The following is a 16,160-nucleotide window of genomic DNA, read 5'->3' as shown; positions in this document are numbered from 1 at the left end:
CGAAAAGAGGAAGATTGGCAACAGATGTCAGCTTAAAAAAAAAAACAAAAACGGGCAGAGGATATGAACAGACATTTTTCCAAAGAAGACATACAGATGGCCAACAGGCACATGAAAAGACGTTCAAAGCGTTGGAGAGGATGTGGAGAAAAGAGAACCCTCATTCACTGCTGCTGGGAATGCAAACTGGTGCAGCCACTAAGGAAAACAGTATGGAGATTTCTCAAAACATTAAAAATAGAAATACCATACGATCCAGCTATCCCACTACTAGGTATTCATCCAAAGAACGTGAAACCGACAATACGAAGAGATCCACGCACCCCTACGTTCATGGCAGCATTATCCACAATAGCCAAGATGTGGATGAAACAACCCGAGTGCCCATCGACTGATGAATGGATTAGAAGACGTGGTATATATACATACATATATACATATATGTATGTGTATACACACACACACACACACACACACACACACACGACGGAATACTACTCAGCCATAAAGAAGACAGAATCGTCCCATTTGCAACAACATGGATGGACCTCGAGGGTGTGATGGTGAGCGAAATAAGCCAGACAGAGAAAGACAAACACCGTGTGATTTCCCTCGTGTGTGGAAGATAAACACGTGGATAAAGAGAACAGATTAGTGGTTACTAGAGGGGAAGGGGGTGGGGGGGGTGGGCAAAAGGGGTAAGGCAGCACATATGTACGATGACAGATAAAAATGAGCCTGCCGGTGGTGAGCACGATGCAGTCTACACAGAAACTGATAGATAATCACGTACACCTGAAATTACACAATGTTATAAACCAATGTGACCTCAAGAAAATAAAAATAAATAAATAAATAAATAAAGAAACGAGTATTGAGACCAAGTCCTTTCACAAAAAAACAACAAACTCTCAAATCCCTAGCAATAAGCTTGACGTGAGAAGCGCAGGAGCCTTTCTGATGGAAACTCCTCAACTTGACTGAGAGCCAGAAAGAAGGCCTGGAGACACGCCACACCCCCCGACGGGAAGGCGAAGTCTCGCAAAGCTGTTCGACCGTCCTAGATTAATTTGTTGGCTTAAGGTGATTCTAAGCAAAATGCTTGTGATAAAATAGTAAATGGAAAAAAGTGAGTGAAAAACCGCACGTGTTCAGGTTGGTGCGTTTCATTGCGTGTCAAGTTTGTATCCACAGAGAACCACTGTAAACAGATACGGATCACTAGGGAGCGGCGCGCTTGCTTAGAAATCTCGAGACGTGTGCTGTTGTCTGCGATTTACCACGAGACGCGTCAAAGAATAAGATGGACTGATCGATGGACAGAGGGATGGACAAATGAGAACAAGGAAATGTAGTAAAATAGTAATGATAGAATCTAGGCGGGAAGTGTTCGTGTGTTAACTGTCACATTTTTTTCAACTCTGTTGAACCTGTGGAAATTTTCATAATAAAAGGTTGGGAGAAAGACAGAGCGAGGAACAACAAAAACCAAAGTGCATATCTAATAGAATTCCAACACTAAAAATATGAGCTCAGCTGAAAACAGATGGGCAGGAAGCGGGCTAAAATACCGACCCTGGTGCAGTTCTCCGGGGTTTCTCTTTCCTTCTTCACGCTCCAGGCACCGGCCGACTTTGCTCTGCACGATATCCGCGTCCGCCTATACCCGAACTGAAGGACCACCGCCTGCCTGCCCGGCGCCCCGGGCCCAGCGAGGAAGGCCCCTGGGGCCCCGACTCTCCCCAGCTGGGCTGCCCCCTCACGCCCGCGGCTTCGAGCACCCGCTGGGCCCGAGGCCTCTAATCACGGCTCTGCAGACCTGTCCTCGCGGGCTGCTCAGGCGACGACCGGACTACCCACTCGTCTATTCTGAGCTCTCGGGCTGCAGCCGCCTGCTCCCCATCTCTGCCCATCACAGCGTTACTCCAGGCGCTTCTTCCAACCACACCCCTCTAGCTGCCTGTAGTTTTTGGCCGTAGTTTAAAATTTCTTAGTTTAAGTGGTCTCTGTCCAGGAACTGAAAAGAGAAACTTTACAAATTGTTCTATGTAATAACGTAAAATCCCTGCAAGGCAAAAAAAAAAAATTAAATTAAAAAAAAAACGTAAACAAGGAATTATAAAATGACAATTGAGAAATATATTTGCAACTTACATGACAAAGTCCTGATTTACCTAATTTACGCAGAGGTCAAAATCAAAAGTAAAATAAAAAGATGAACAAAAAAGATGCGAAACCCAATAGAAAAAAAGTGAAGTGAACAAAGGGTTCAAAGACACACGAATTACCAATGAACAGGGAAGAAGTGTGGACCCTCACTCGTGGTAAGAGAAATGAGAAATGAAAACCAAAACGGTAACGGGATGTAACTTCCTACCTTGCAAATTGCCAAAAGTTCCATGAAACACTTGAATGCCACCTGGTGGTGCTGAGGATCGGGACTGGGAGACGGGGGCTCCCGCAGCGTGGTGAAAGGACAAAGCGATGCCACTCTCCGAAGGACACGTCTATTCAATTCACAAATGCGCGCAGCCAGTGAGCAAGACCATGCTTGGCGTTTTCACTCCAGAAATATTTATGTAATTTCACCAAGATCACATACGGATGTATGATGTTCATTGCGACACTTTTGATTCTAGCAGAAAACAGGACAAAAAAAAAAAAGAAAGAACAAGAGAAAGAACTCGAAGCAACCGAAGTATCTGAACCGGATCAAATCCCTAGAGGTTTGTGAAAATAAAGAGGCTTGATGCTACGTCAACAAAGCAGGAATCCAGTATCAAAACCAAGCTCAAGGTTAGCACCCAAACAGCAGAAAAGTTGACTTGAAACTGAGAGACCTAACTGCACTCTGATCTTCATTTCTCCTCTGCCCCGGAACTCAGAATCCTGAGCCAATGGGAAAGGGAGCTTATTGGTAATTTTCTTCGTTATTTGCACTTTTCTGGGTCCTCTAAATTTTCTATAATAAGCACGTATTACTTTTTAATAATAAAGTTATGTATAGTATCTTTATCGGTATGTGAGGAACACACACATCTGGAGTTTATCAATTCCTCTCCATTCATAAGGTATTCTTCTATTTCTCCACGAGAGGGCAGCAGATGCACAACAAATAAAAACCGTTTCAAAGGCCTTTGGTCTGAAATGGAACGCTGCTGTTCATCGTTCAGTCGTTTATTGTCACGTGTTACCGGCACAAACAAATTATTTATTGAATTGTTTATTTTTCTGATAAATTGGCTATACAGTCATTGGAAAAATTGACACACAGGAGAAAACAGAAGTCACCGATAGTCACACTCCTCAGATGGAGCCAAGCTTGACCACCCGGCATTTATCTTCATGTTTACAGACACGTGATGGAAAGAAGCAGCTACATATTTTAAAACAAAATGTGCCCCCCGCCCCCGCAATTGTTTTCTAATCTGCCCTTGCACATCAAATGTCTCTTGAGCGTTTCCCTGTTTCCCCAACTTCTTCGATAGGGTGGGTTTTCAAGGTTGCATGGTGTTCCGGCCTGTGGACACGTTGTACCTTGCTTCGTGGACTTAAATTGGTCATTTAGGCTCTTTCAACTGCCTTTCAGTTACAAAAGATTTCCCATGAACAAAATATGCGTGGAAAAACATCACAGTTACCCAGTTAATCACTACTCAGATTTGATAACACGTTAAATTTTTGCCATCTTGGCTTCAGATATCTTTAAGGAAGAAAAGTTTACAGGGGACTGGAAGGTCCCTCTGTCCAACCAGTTCCTATGCTTCCATCCCAAAAGTCACCTCCAATCTGAAGTTGGTGTTTATTATTGCCATCCTTGATCTCAGGCTTCACTTCCAAAAGTATGTTCCGTAAACAATACCGTATTGTTCCGAGTTTCAAAAGTCGACACAGACTCGTAATCGCAAGTCTATATCCTTTCTTCACTGAACACGTTGATTTCGAGATTGACTCACGTGGATATAGACCTAGTTAATTTTGACTGTTCTAAGATATTATAATGCATGAATATAATCGATTAACACATTCCTCTATCGATAAGCATTTAGGTCGTTTCTAAGACTCGAGAATCGACGCTCTGGTGACGGGAGAGTGCGCACGAGTTTCTCTAGGGGCTGTGTCCGGAGAAGAATCCAAAGTCCCAGGCCGAGGAGTCTGGGATTCCTGGAAGAGGACGGGCTGACTCCCAAGGGCCAGCCTCTTCAGTTCCACTAGACACCGCTGGGTGGCGCTCCCAGGTGACCGCAGTTTACAGCGCTGCCAGTCGGGAAGGAGAGTCCCATGTCCCCACGTCCTCTGGGTGGTACGAGGTGGGGCCTGAAGTGTCTTCGAGCTTCAGCGTCTTTTCAGGCTCCTTGGCCTACGAGGTTTTTACCTTGCGTGAATTTCCGAGCCACGGCCTTGGCTTCTTCTCCGCTTGGGTCGTCTTTTTCTTATCCATTTGTGAATAGTTTATCCATATTTCTGATTCAGACAGGGTCTCTACAGGAAGCACGTGGCGTGCGTAAAGCGGGTGAGTGAAGGAGCGCTGAATAAAAGGACTACTTCCAGAAGCACGGACAGGTTGGAGGCAGGCACCGAGGGGCAGTGCACACCCAAGGTGGGCAAGAGTGGGCAGTGCTCACCACCTCAGGCCTGAAGGGCAAGGCAAGCGTTGGGTGACAGCGCTCCCTGGATTTCTGGGCGTTTCCACACGGTCCCGCTCTTCCGAGCAAAGGGCGCTGGCTGAGAAGCTTTGCTCAAGGATGATTGGAGAGCAGCCTAGTGGACACCATCAAGATAGAGAACATCGCCCTCCCTCGAGACATCCCAGGATCCTAACGCCTTCTCCTTCTCATCCAGGAGACTGTCGCTCACCTGCCGGTGTACCAAACCTGCAGAGCCTTCCCCTCGGCCTCGGAGGAGTTTTCCTTGCGTGCCAGGGAGAGCCATCTCCCTCTGGAGGGGAAGACGGGCAGGCCACGAGCAGCCCTGATAACCGCTCGGCCTCCTCAGTCAGGCTTCCTCTGCTGGGGTGCATCCCCCCCACACACACAAGTGCGGGTGAACATTCGGCCCTGGTGGACCTGGGGGGCTGGGTGCCGACTCGAGATACGGCTCCGGCTGCTGCATTTTGCTGGAGCGATGCCCGTGTCTCTGACCGGGGCTCTGGGGCCTTCAGGCAGGACGCGTACATGCAACTGGGGCAGGCTGACCTGTTGGCTCGCGGGAGGGTAAAATCTCAGAGCCTCCAGGTTCTGACTTGACAGGCAGGAGCAGAGCCTGGGAAGTGCAGGGACCTGCACTAACAGGAGCTGAGCGTCCGTGGAGGGACACAGCCAGCTCCCCACCACGGGGCAGGAGCCGGGCCCAGAAGCGCCCCGCGCGCCTGCGCGCCGCACCGCCCGCCTTCTGCTCTCCCCCGGCTGCTCCACTGGAGACCAGAGGGGGCCGCAGCACCCGGCCCGGTTCCTACAGGTCAGCCTCGCAGGCGCAGAGCAAAGTGAGGACGAAAGGAGGATGGACGGGGGCACGGGACGGGCGTCTAGCACAGCGAACGGTTCTGTGCTTTGCACATTTCTTCTCTGGGACTGTGGCTTGTCTTTCCTTCCATAAACATGGTCTGTTCGACATTGATTTTTTTGGCCCGTGTTCAGACTTGTACACGTTCCGCGTGTGTAACGGCTGACTGTTGTGTGCTGCCTTCTCCGTATGTCCGTCAGCTCCAGACAAACAGCGAGGACAATAGTGACTAACTGGAGCAGGGTGTGTGCGGGGCCCGGTCAACAATAAGAGTGGAACTCCCAGACCTGACACTGACCACATGCAGGAGGGTGGGCGTTTCCGCGAGGTACAATGTTTGGGGCTGCAAGTGTCAGAAACCCAGGACTCAGCTGGCTCAAACAGTAAGGAAACTCAGATCTCTTTGACTAAGGAGTCCAGCTGTAGCTGTCTTCAAGGTGGGTTGCATCATCAGCTTCATGACGTCAGTACGGACCTGGACTTTCCCATTCCTCCTCTCTACTGTCCTTCCTACTAGTTTAATCAACACTCTGGGAGCAAGACATTTGGAGCAGTCAACCCAAAGGTGACGATGTCAAGAGGAAGAGAGAATCCTGTCCTATGACTCTCTCTTACAAAGAGAGGACACTTCTCCCGGAAGCCCTCCTATCTGACTCCCCATCACACATCAGTGGCTAGAGTTGGGTCACACTAGTTTCCCTGGAAACATCACTATCGAGGCAGAAGATAACAACACGAGTCCTGTTGAGTTGACCCTTAGAGCAAGAGAAGGAGTTGGCTTCTCCTTCAAAAAACATGCTGTGAGGTGCAGGGGTGGATACCTGAACAACATTTGGATTCTCTTAGGCAGAAAGGAGGGTGAGTGGCTGCTGGGTAGGCAACCCAAAACCTTCACCACGGGGGTGACCCAACTAGAGCTAACCGTCAAAACCCAACAGTACAGGGCCGGCCCTGTGGCTTATGGTTAAGTGCGCAGTCTCTGCTGCTGGTGGTCCGGGTTCAGTTCCCAGGCACGCACCGACGCACTGCTTCTCCGGCCGTGCTGAGGCCGCGTCCCACATACAGCAACTAGAAGCATGTGCAACTATGACATACAACTATCTACTGGGGCTTTGGGGGAAAAATAAATAAATAAAATTATTTAAAAAAAAAAAACCCTACAGTACAAAACCAAACTTTCCCATTTGAGCATTGGCGAAGGACATTTCACTGAAGAGGATATATATACCTCAATCACATGAAAAGTTGTTCGACATCATTAGCCATTTCAACAATAAATATTTAATCTACAATGAGATATCATTTCACACCTATCAAAAAGGCTAAAATGAAGAAAAAAACAGTGACAACACCGAATGCTGACTAGGATGTGGAGAAACCAGATCAATCAAACATTAGTAATGGGAATAGAAAATGGTACAAGCACTCCAGAAAACATTTTGTCAGTTTCTTAAAAACTTATACAACCACTTACCATGTACCCCAGCAGTCCCACTCCTGGGCATTTACCCCAGGGAAAAGATAACTTATGTCCACACAAAAACTTGTACACAATTATTTGTAGCAGCTTTATTCATGATAGCTAAAAACCGGAAACAACTGTTAATGTTCTATGACACATGAATAGTTAAACTGTAGTACATCCCACGGAAGATAACTTAGCAGTAAAAACAGAAACAACGAAAATGAACTATTCCTACATGCAATAACTTGGATACGTCCGAAGGGCATTATGCAGCATGAAGAAAAATCCAAACAGTTACACAAAATATAGTTCCAATATGTAACATTCTTGAAATGACAAAATTATTGAGATGGAGAAGAGATTATTGGTTGCCCGGGATTAGAGTAGGTGTGTTGGAGGAGAGTGGGTGTGACTATAAAGGGGTAGGAATAGGGAGATCTTTGCGGTAATGGAATAGTTTCATATCTTGACTGTGGTCACACAAATCTGTAGATGTGATAAAATGGCATAGAACTATACCCACTCATCATACAATTGTCAATTTCCTGGTTTTGATAGTGTACTATAATTATGTAAGATATAACCATTGGAGGATTCTGGGAAGATGGCAGAGTAGGAAGCGCCAGGAATTTGTCTCCCCACCTAGGCAACAATTGCACTGGAAGAATCTGTCTGGTGTAACTATCTTGAAACTCTGGAATATATTGAAGGCTTGCAACCTCCAAGAGAAGACTTGGAAGGTAAATTGTGGTTAATTTCAGCTCTTAGCACAGTAGCAGCTACCCATTGTCCACCCCAAGCCCTGAGGCAGGCAGCTGAGCACCTGTTCCTGGAGCAGCTTGCACCCAGCATGTGGGAGCAGAATGGATAAAAACATATGATCTGACTATATGCTGTCTAGAAGAGACTCATTTTAGCTCCAGAGACACAAATAGATTGAAAGTGAAAGGATTTAAAAAGGTATTTCATGCAAATAATAACCAAAACAGACAGAGGTGGCTATACTAACATCAGACAAATAGGCTTTAAATCATAAAAGGTTACAAGAGACAAAAAAGGACATTATATATTAATGAAAGTTTCAATACAGCAAGAAGACATAACAATTATAAATATTTATGCACTTAATGATAGACCATTAAAATACACAAAGCAAGAATGGACAGAATTGAAGGGAGAAATAGACATTTCTACAATAATAGCTGGAGACTTCAATATTCCACTCACAATAATGGATAGAACAACCAGAGAGAAGATAAGTAGGGAAATAAAGGACTTAAAGAACATAATAAACCAACTAGATCTGACAGACATATACAGAACACTCCACCCAACAACAGTATACACATTCTTCTCAAATGCACATGGAACATTTTCCAGGATAGACCATATGTTAAACCACAAATTTAGTCTCAATAGATTTAAAAAGACAGCTATCATAGAAAGTATAGTCTCTGACCACAATGAGGTGAAGTTAGAAATCAATAACAAAAGAAAAACTGGAAAATTCACAAAATTATGGAAATTAAGCACACTTTTAAACAACCAATGGATCAAAGAAGAAATCACAAGGTAAATTAGAAAATACTTAGAGATGAATGAAAACACAACATATCAAAACTTGTGGGACACAGCAAAAGCAGTGCAAAGGGGGAAATTTATAGCTATAAATGCTTACATTAAAAATCAACAACCTAACTTTACAACTTAAGGAAGTAGAAAAAGAAGAACAAATTAAACCCAAAGCTAGGAGAAGGTAGGAAATAATAAAGATCAGAGCAGAGATAAACAAAATAGAGAATAGGAAAACTGTAGAGAAAATCAATAAAACCCAAAGTTGGTTCTTTGAAAAGATCAACAAAATTAACAAGGCTTTAGCTTAGATGAACTAAGAAAAAAACAGATAAGACTCAAATTATGAAAATCGGAAATGAAATGAAAGTGGGGACGTTACTACCATTTCTACAGAATAAAAAAGGATTATGAGAGAGTACTATGAACAATTGTAAACCAACAAATCAGATAACCTAGACGAAATGAACATATTCCCAGAAACACAAAACTTATCAAGACTAAATCACAAAGAAACAGAAAATCCAAACAGACCTATAACTAGTTAGGAGATTGAATCAGTAATCAAAAATCTCCCAACAAAGAAAAGCCCTGGACCTGGTGGCTTCACTGATGAATTTTACCAAATGTTTAAAGAAAAACTAATACCAATCCTTCTCAAACTTTTCCCAAAAATCGAAGAGGAAGGAATACTTCCTAACACATTCTATGAAGCCAGCATTAACCTGATACCAAAGCCAGAAAAAAGACACTACAAGAAAGGAAAACTACAGACCAATATCCTTTATGAACACTGATGCAAAAATTTTCTACAAAATACTAGCAAACTGAATTCAGCAGCATATTAAAAGGATTATATACCAGGACCAAGTGGGATTTATAACTGGAATGCAAGGATGGTTCAACATATGATACTAGATCAATGTAATACACCACATTAACAGAATAAAGGGGAAAAAACACATAATGATCTCAATTGATACAGGAAACACATTTGACCAAATTCAACACCCTTTCATGATAAAAATACTCAATGAATAGGAATAGAATGAAACTACCTCAACATAATAAAAGCTACATATGAAAACCCCACAGCAAACATCATACTCAATGGTGAAAGACTGAAAGCTTTTCCTCTCAGATCAGGAACAAGGTAAGGATGCCTACTTTCACCAGTTCTACTCAACAAAGTACTGGCAGTTCTAGCCAGAGCAATTAAGCAAGAAAAAGAAATAAAAGACATTCAAATTGGAAAGGAAGAAGTAAAATTACCTCTATTTGTAGACGATATGGTCTTATATGTAGAAAATCCTAAAGATTGCACACAAAAAAACTGTTAGAGCTAGTAAATGAATTCAGCAAAGTAGCAGGATACAAAGTCAACACACAAAAATCAGTTGTGTTTCTGTACACGAACAATGAACAATCTGAAAAGACAATTATGAAAACAATTCTGTTTACAATAGCATCAAAAATAATAAAATGCTGGGGCTGGCCCAGTGTCGTAGCGATTAAGTGCGCATGCTCCGCTGCAGCGGCCTGGGGTTCGGATCCCTGGTGTGCACGAACACACCGCTTGTCAAGCCATGCTGTGGCAGCATCCCATATAAAGTGGAGGAAGATGGGCACGGATGTTAGCACAGGGCTGGTCTTCCTCAGCAAAAAGAGGAGGATTGGCAGATGTTAGCTCAGGGCTGACTTTCCTCACAGAAAAAAAAAAAGAATAAAATGCTTAGGAATTAACTTCACCAAAGAGGTGAAAAACTTGTACAAAAAATATGAGACACTGTTGAAAGAAACTAAAGAAGGGCCAGCCCTGGTGGCCTAGTGGTTAACTTTGGCGCTCTCCACTTCAGTGGCCTGGGTTCGGTTCCTGGGTGCGGACCTACTCCAATCGTCTGTCAGTGGCCATCCTGTGGTGGCAGCTCACCTACAAAAAGAGGAAGATTGGCAGTGGGTGTTAGCTCAGGGCGAATCTTCCCCAGCAAAAAAAAAAAAAAACAAAACAAAATTTAAGAAGACATAAATAAATGGAGAACCAGCCCTCATGGCCTAGTGGTTCAAGTTTGGTGCACTCTGCTTTGGTGGCCCGGATTTGGTTCCCCAGCATGGAACCACACCACTTGTCTGTCAGTAGCCATGCTTTGGCGGCAGCTCAAAGAAGAACCAGAAGGAGTTACAACTAGAATATACAACTACTTACTGGGGCTTTGGGGAGGGAAGAAAAAAAAAGAGAGAGGAAGATTGGCAACAGATGTTAGCTCAGGGAGAATCTTTCCCAGCAATAAAAAGCAAAACAAACAAACAAAAAAACCAAAACATTGTTCATACTCTCAATAAAAGCCTGAAAAGTGACATATTTTAAAAATAAATAAATAAATATATGGAAACACATCCCATGTTCACGGACTGGAAGACCTAATATTGTTACAATGTCCCCCCTGCTCCCTTGAAGTGCCCACAAGAAACAAATTTCCTTGCTACTTTCTTGGGAAGATGGGATGTTTACATAGTCCTCCCTTTCATAAGGAGGTAGACAGTCCTTGTTCCAGCATTATGCAGGGGTCTCAATTCCAACTCCCCATCTTGGTGGGTCAATATCATATCTTTTATTCCTATGGTGGTATTAAAACCTTAGCCCCAAACAGTGAAGGTCTATATTGGGACACAGTCCCCTTCTGACCTAGGAAAGTGACATTTCTCTGTGTGTTCAATATTTGTTTGGTTTTTTTTGTTTTTAGATTTTATTTATTTATTTTCCCCCCAAAGCCCCAGTAGATAGTTGTATGTCATAGCTGCACATCCTTCCAGTTGCCACATGTGGGACATGGCCCCAGCATGGCCAGAGAAGCGGTGCGCACCCGGGATCCGAACCTGGGCCGCCAGCAGCGGAGCGCGTGCACTTAACCGCTAAGCCACGGGGCCGACCCTCAATATTTGTATTATATTTTATAAAGCATGTCTATATTTGTAGAAATATGAGGGGTATGGGATGCATTACCTCAATCTGCCCAATTGCCAGAACTGAAAGTTGGAGTCTGTTTCCAATTTTTCAATACAGTCATGTGCCGCATAACAACGTTTTAGTCAACGATGGACTGCAAATACAACGGTGGTCCCATAAGATTAGTACCATGTAGCCTAGGTGTATAGTAGGCTATACCATCTAGGTTTGTGTAAGTACACTCTATAATGTTTGCACAAGGACAAAACTGCATAACGACACATCAGAATGTATCCCCATTGTTAAGCGATGCTTGACTGTATTATAAATAATGCTATGACGAATATGCTTGCCCATTAATCTTTATGCACATCTCTGATTATTTTCTTTGGATTAATGCCTAGAAATGGTCAGAGTATGTACCTTTTTAAGGTGTTTGACATATAATGTTCCATTGCCAACCCCAAAGAATGCACCACTTCACATTCCCTGAGAATTCCTGTTTTCCTGCACCCTCATAAACATTTGGAAACTTTAAAAAATATCCATACAATTAGATACCAAGATAGCATGAAAACAATATTTTTTATATTTTTAACTGGTTAGAAAAAAATCAGGGGCTGGCCCTGTGGCATAGTGGTTAAGTTTGTGTGCTCCACTTCAGGAGCCTGGGTTTCACAGGTTCAGATCCTGGGCACGGATCAACACACCACTTATCAAGCCCTGCTGTCATGGCATCCCGTATACAAAGTGGAGGAAGATGGGCACAGATGTTAGCTCATGGCTAATCTTCCTCAGCAAAAAGAGGAAGATTGAGAGGTTAGCTCAGAGCCAATCTTCCTCACACACACACACACACACACAAAATCAAAAGAAGAATAAAATTGTGTGACATGTCATGGAAAATTCTCAAAGACCATATATTGGGAAACAAGGCAAGCCTCAATAAATTTAAGAAGATTGAAATCATATCAAGCATCTTTTTTGACCACAGAGCTATAAAACTAGAAATCAACTACAAGAAAAAGGATAGGAAAGTTACAAATACGTGGAGACTAAACAACATGCTACCGAACAACCATTGGATCAATGAAGAAATCAAAGGAGAAATAAAAAAATGCTTGGAGACAAATGAAAATGAAAACACAACATACCAACTCTTATGGGATGCAGCAAAAGCAGTCCTAAGAGGGAAATTTATAGTAATACAGTCTTACCTCAACAAAGAAGAAAAATTTCTAATAAGTAATCTTAAACTACATCTAACAGAACTAGAAAAAGAAGAGCAAACAAAGCCCAAAGTCAGCAGGAGGAGAGAATTAATAAAAATTAGAGCACAAATAAATGATATAGAGACTAAACAAACAATAGGAAGGATCAATGAAACTAAGAGCTGGTTCTTTGAGAAGATAAACAAAATCAGTAAACCCTTAGCCAGACTCACTAAGAAAAAAAGAGAGGGCCGGCCCCGTGGCTTAGTGGTTAAGTGCGGGCGCTCCGCTACTGGCGGCCCGGGTTCGGATCCCGGGCGCGCACAGACGCACCGCTTCTCCGGCCATGCTGAGGCCATGTCCGACATACAGCAACTAGAAGGATGTGCAACTATGACATACAACTATCTACTGGGGCTTTGGGGAAAAAAAGGAGGAGGATTGGCAATAGATGTTAGCTCAGAGCCAGTCTTTCTCAGCAAAAAGAGGAGGATTAGCATGGATGTTAGCTCAGGGCTGATCTTCCCCACAAAAAAAAAACAAAAAACAAAAAGAAGAGAGAAGGCTCAAATAAATAAAATTAGAAATGAAAGAGGAGAAATTACACTGTATACCCCAGAAATATAAAGGATTAGAAGAGAATACTATGAAAAACTCTATGCCCACAAATTGGATAACCTAGAAGAAATGGATAAATTATTAGACTCATACAACCTCCCAAAACTGAATCAAGAAGAAAGAGAGAATCTGAGTAGACCAATCACAAGTAAAGAGATTGAAACAGTAATCAAAAACCTCCCCAAAAAACGAAAATCCAGGACCAAGTGACTTCTCCAGAGAATTCTATCAAACATTCAAAGGAGATTTAATACCTATCCGTCTCAAACTATTCCAAAAAATGGAAGAAGTTGGAACGCTTCCTAACACATTCTATGAGGCCAACATTACCCTGATCCCAAAACCAGACAAGGACAACACAAAGAAGGAAAATTACAGGCCAATATCACTGATGAACATACATGCAAAAGTCATCAACAAAATATTGGCAAATCAAATACAGCAATACATTAAAAGGATCATACACCATGATCCAGGGATGCAGGGATGGCTCAACATCCACAAATCAATCAATGTGATACACCACATTAACAAAATGAGGAATAAAAATCACATGATCATCTCAATAGATGCAGAGAAAGCATTTGACAGGATCCAATATCCATTTATGATAAAAACTTTCAATAAAATGAGTATAGAAGGAAAGTACTTCAATATAATAAAGGCCCTATATGCCAAACCCACAGCCAACATCATATTTAATGGTGAAAAACTGAAAGCCATCCCTCTGAGAACAGGAACAAGACAAGGGTGCCCACTCTCACCACTTCTAGTTAACACAGTACTGGAGGTTTTGGCCAGAGCAATTAGGCAAGAAAAAGAAATAAAAGGGATCCAAATTGGAAAGGAAGAAGTAAAACTCTCTCTGTTTGTGGACGACATGATGCTATATATAGTAAACCCTAAAAAATCAACCAGAAATCTATTTGAAATAATCAACAACTATAGCAAAGTTGCAGGGTACAAAATCAACTTACAAAAATCAGTTGCATTTCTATACAGTAATAATGAACTAACAGAAAGAGAACTCAAGAATACAATCCTATTTACAATTGCAACAAAAAGAATAAAATATCTAGGAATAAATTTAACCAAGGAGGTGAAAGACCTGTACAATGAAAACTATTGGACATTATTGAAAGAAATTGAAGAAGTCATAAAGAAATGGAAAGATATTCCATGTTCACGGAATGGAAGAATAAACATAGTTAAAATGTCCATATTACCTAAAGCAATCTACAGATTCAACGCAATCCTAATCAGAATTCCAATGACATTCTTCACGGAAATAGAACAAAGAATCCCGAAATTCATATGGAGCAACAAAAGACCCCGAATAACCAAAGGAATCCTGAGAAAAAAGAACAAAGCTGGAGGCATCACAATTGCTGACTTCAAAATATACTACAAAGCTATAGTAATCAAAACAGATGGTACTGGCACAAAAGCAGACACACAGATCAATGGAATAGAATTGAAAGCCCAGAAATAAATCCACACATCTACGGACAGGTAATTTTTGACAAGGTAGCCAAGAACATACAACGGAGAAAGGAAAGTCTCCTCAATAAATGGTGCTGGGAAAACTGGACAGCCACATGTAAAAGAATGAAAGTAGACCATTATCTTCCACCATACATAAAAATTAACTCAAAATTGATTAAAGACTTGAATGTAAGACCTGAAACCATAAAACTCCTAGAAGAAAACATAGGCAGTACACTCTTTGACATCGGTCTCAGCAGCATCTTTTCGAATACCATGTCTATTCAGGCAAGGGAAACAAAAGAAAAAATAAACAAATGGGACTACATCAGACTAAAAAGCTTCTGCAAGGCAAAGGAAACCATGAAAAAAATGAAAAGACAACCCACCAATTGGGAGAAAATATTTACAAATCATATATCTGACAATGGGTTAATCTCCAAAATATATAAAGAACTCATACAACTCTACAACAAAAAGACAAACAACCTGATCAAAAAATGGGCAGAGGATATGAACATTTTTCCAAAGGAGATATACAGATGGTCGACAGGCACATGAAAAGATGTTCAGGGCCGGCCCCATGGCTTAGCGGTTAAGTGTGCGCGCTCCGCTGCTGGCGGCCCGGGTTCAGATCCCGGGCGCGCACTGACACACCGCTTCTCCGGCCATGCTGAGGCCACGTCCCACATACAGCAACTAGAAGGATGTGCAGCTATGACATACAACTATCTACTGGGGCTTTGGGGGAAAAAATAAATAAATAAATAAATAAAATTATTAAAAAAAGAAAAGAAAAGATGTTCAACGTCACTAATTATTAGGGAAATGCAAATCAAAACTATGATGAGATATCACCTCACACCTGTCAGAATGGCTAAAATTAATGAGATGAGAAAAAAAATAAGTGTTGGAGAGGATGTAGAGAAAAGGGAACCTTCATACACTGGTGGTGGGAATGCAAACTCATGTAGCTAGTATGGAAAACAGTATAGAGATTTCCCAAAAAATTAAAAATAGAAATACCATACGATCCAGCTATCCCACTACTGAGTATTTATTCAAAGAAAATGAAATCAACAATACAAAGAGATATGCATCCCTATGTTCATTGCAGCACTATTCACAATAGCCAAGACTTGGAAACAACCTGTGCGCCCATCAATGGATAAATGGATAAAGAAGATGTGGTATATATATATATATATACACACACACACAATGGAATACTATTCAGCCATAAAAAAGACAAAATTGTCCCATTTGCAACAACATGGATGGACCTTGAGGGTATTATGCTAAGTGAAGTAAGCCAGACAGAAAAAGACAAATATCGTCTGATTTCACTCATATGTGGAAGATA

Source organism: Ceratotherium simum, chromosome X, assembly GCF_057802395.1.
Source record: "Ceratotherium simum simum isolate JZ-2026a chromosome X, ASM5780239v1, whole genome shotgun sequence".
NCBI classification, from domain to species: Eukaryota; Metazoa; Chordata; class Mammalia; order Perissodactyla; family Rhinocerotidae; genus Ceratotherium; species Ceratotherium simum.
Note: the sequence above shows the minus strand (reverse complement) of the source record.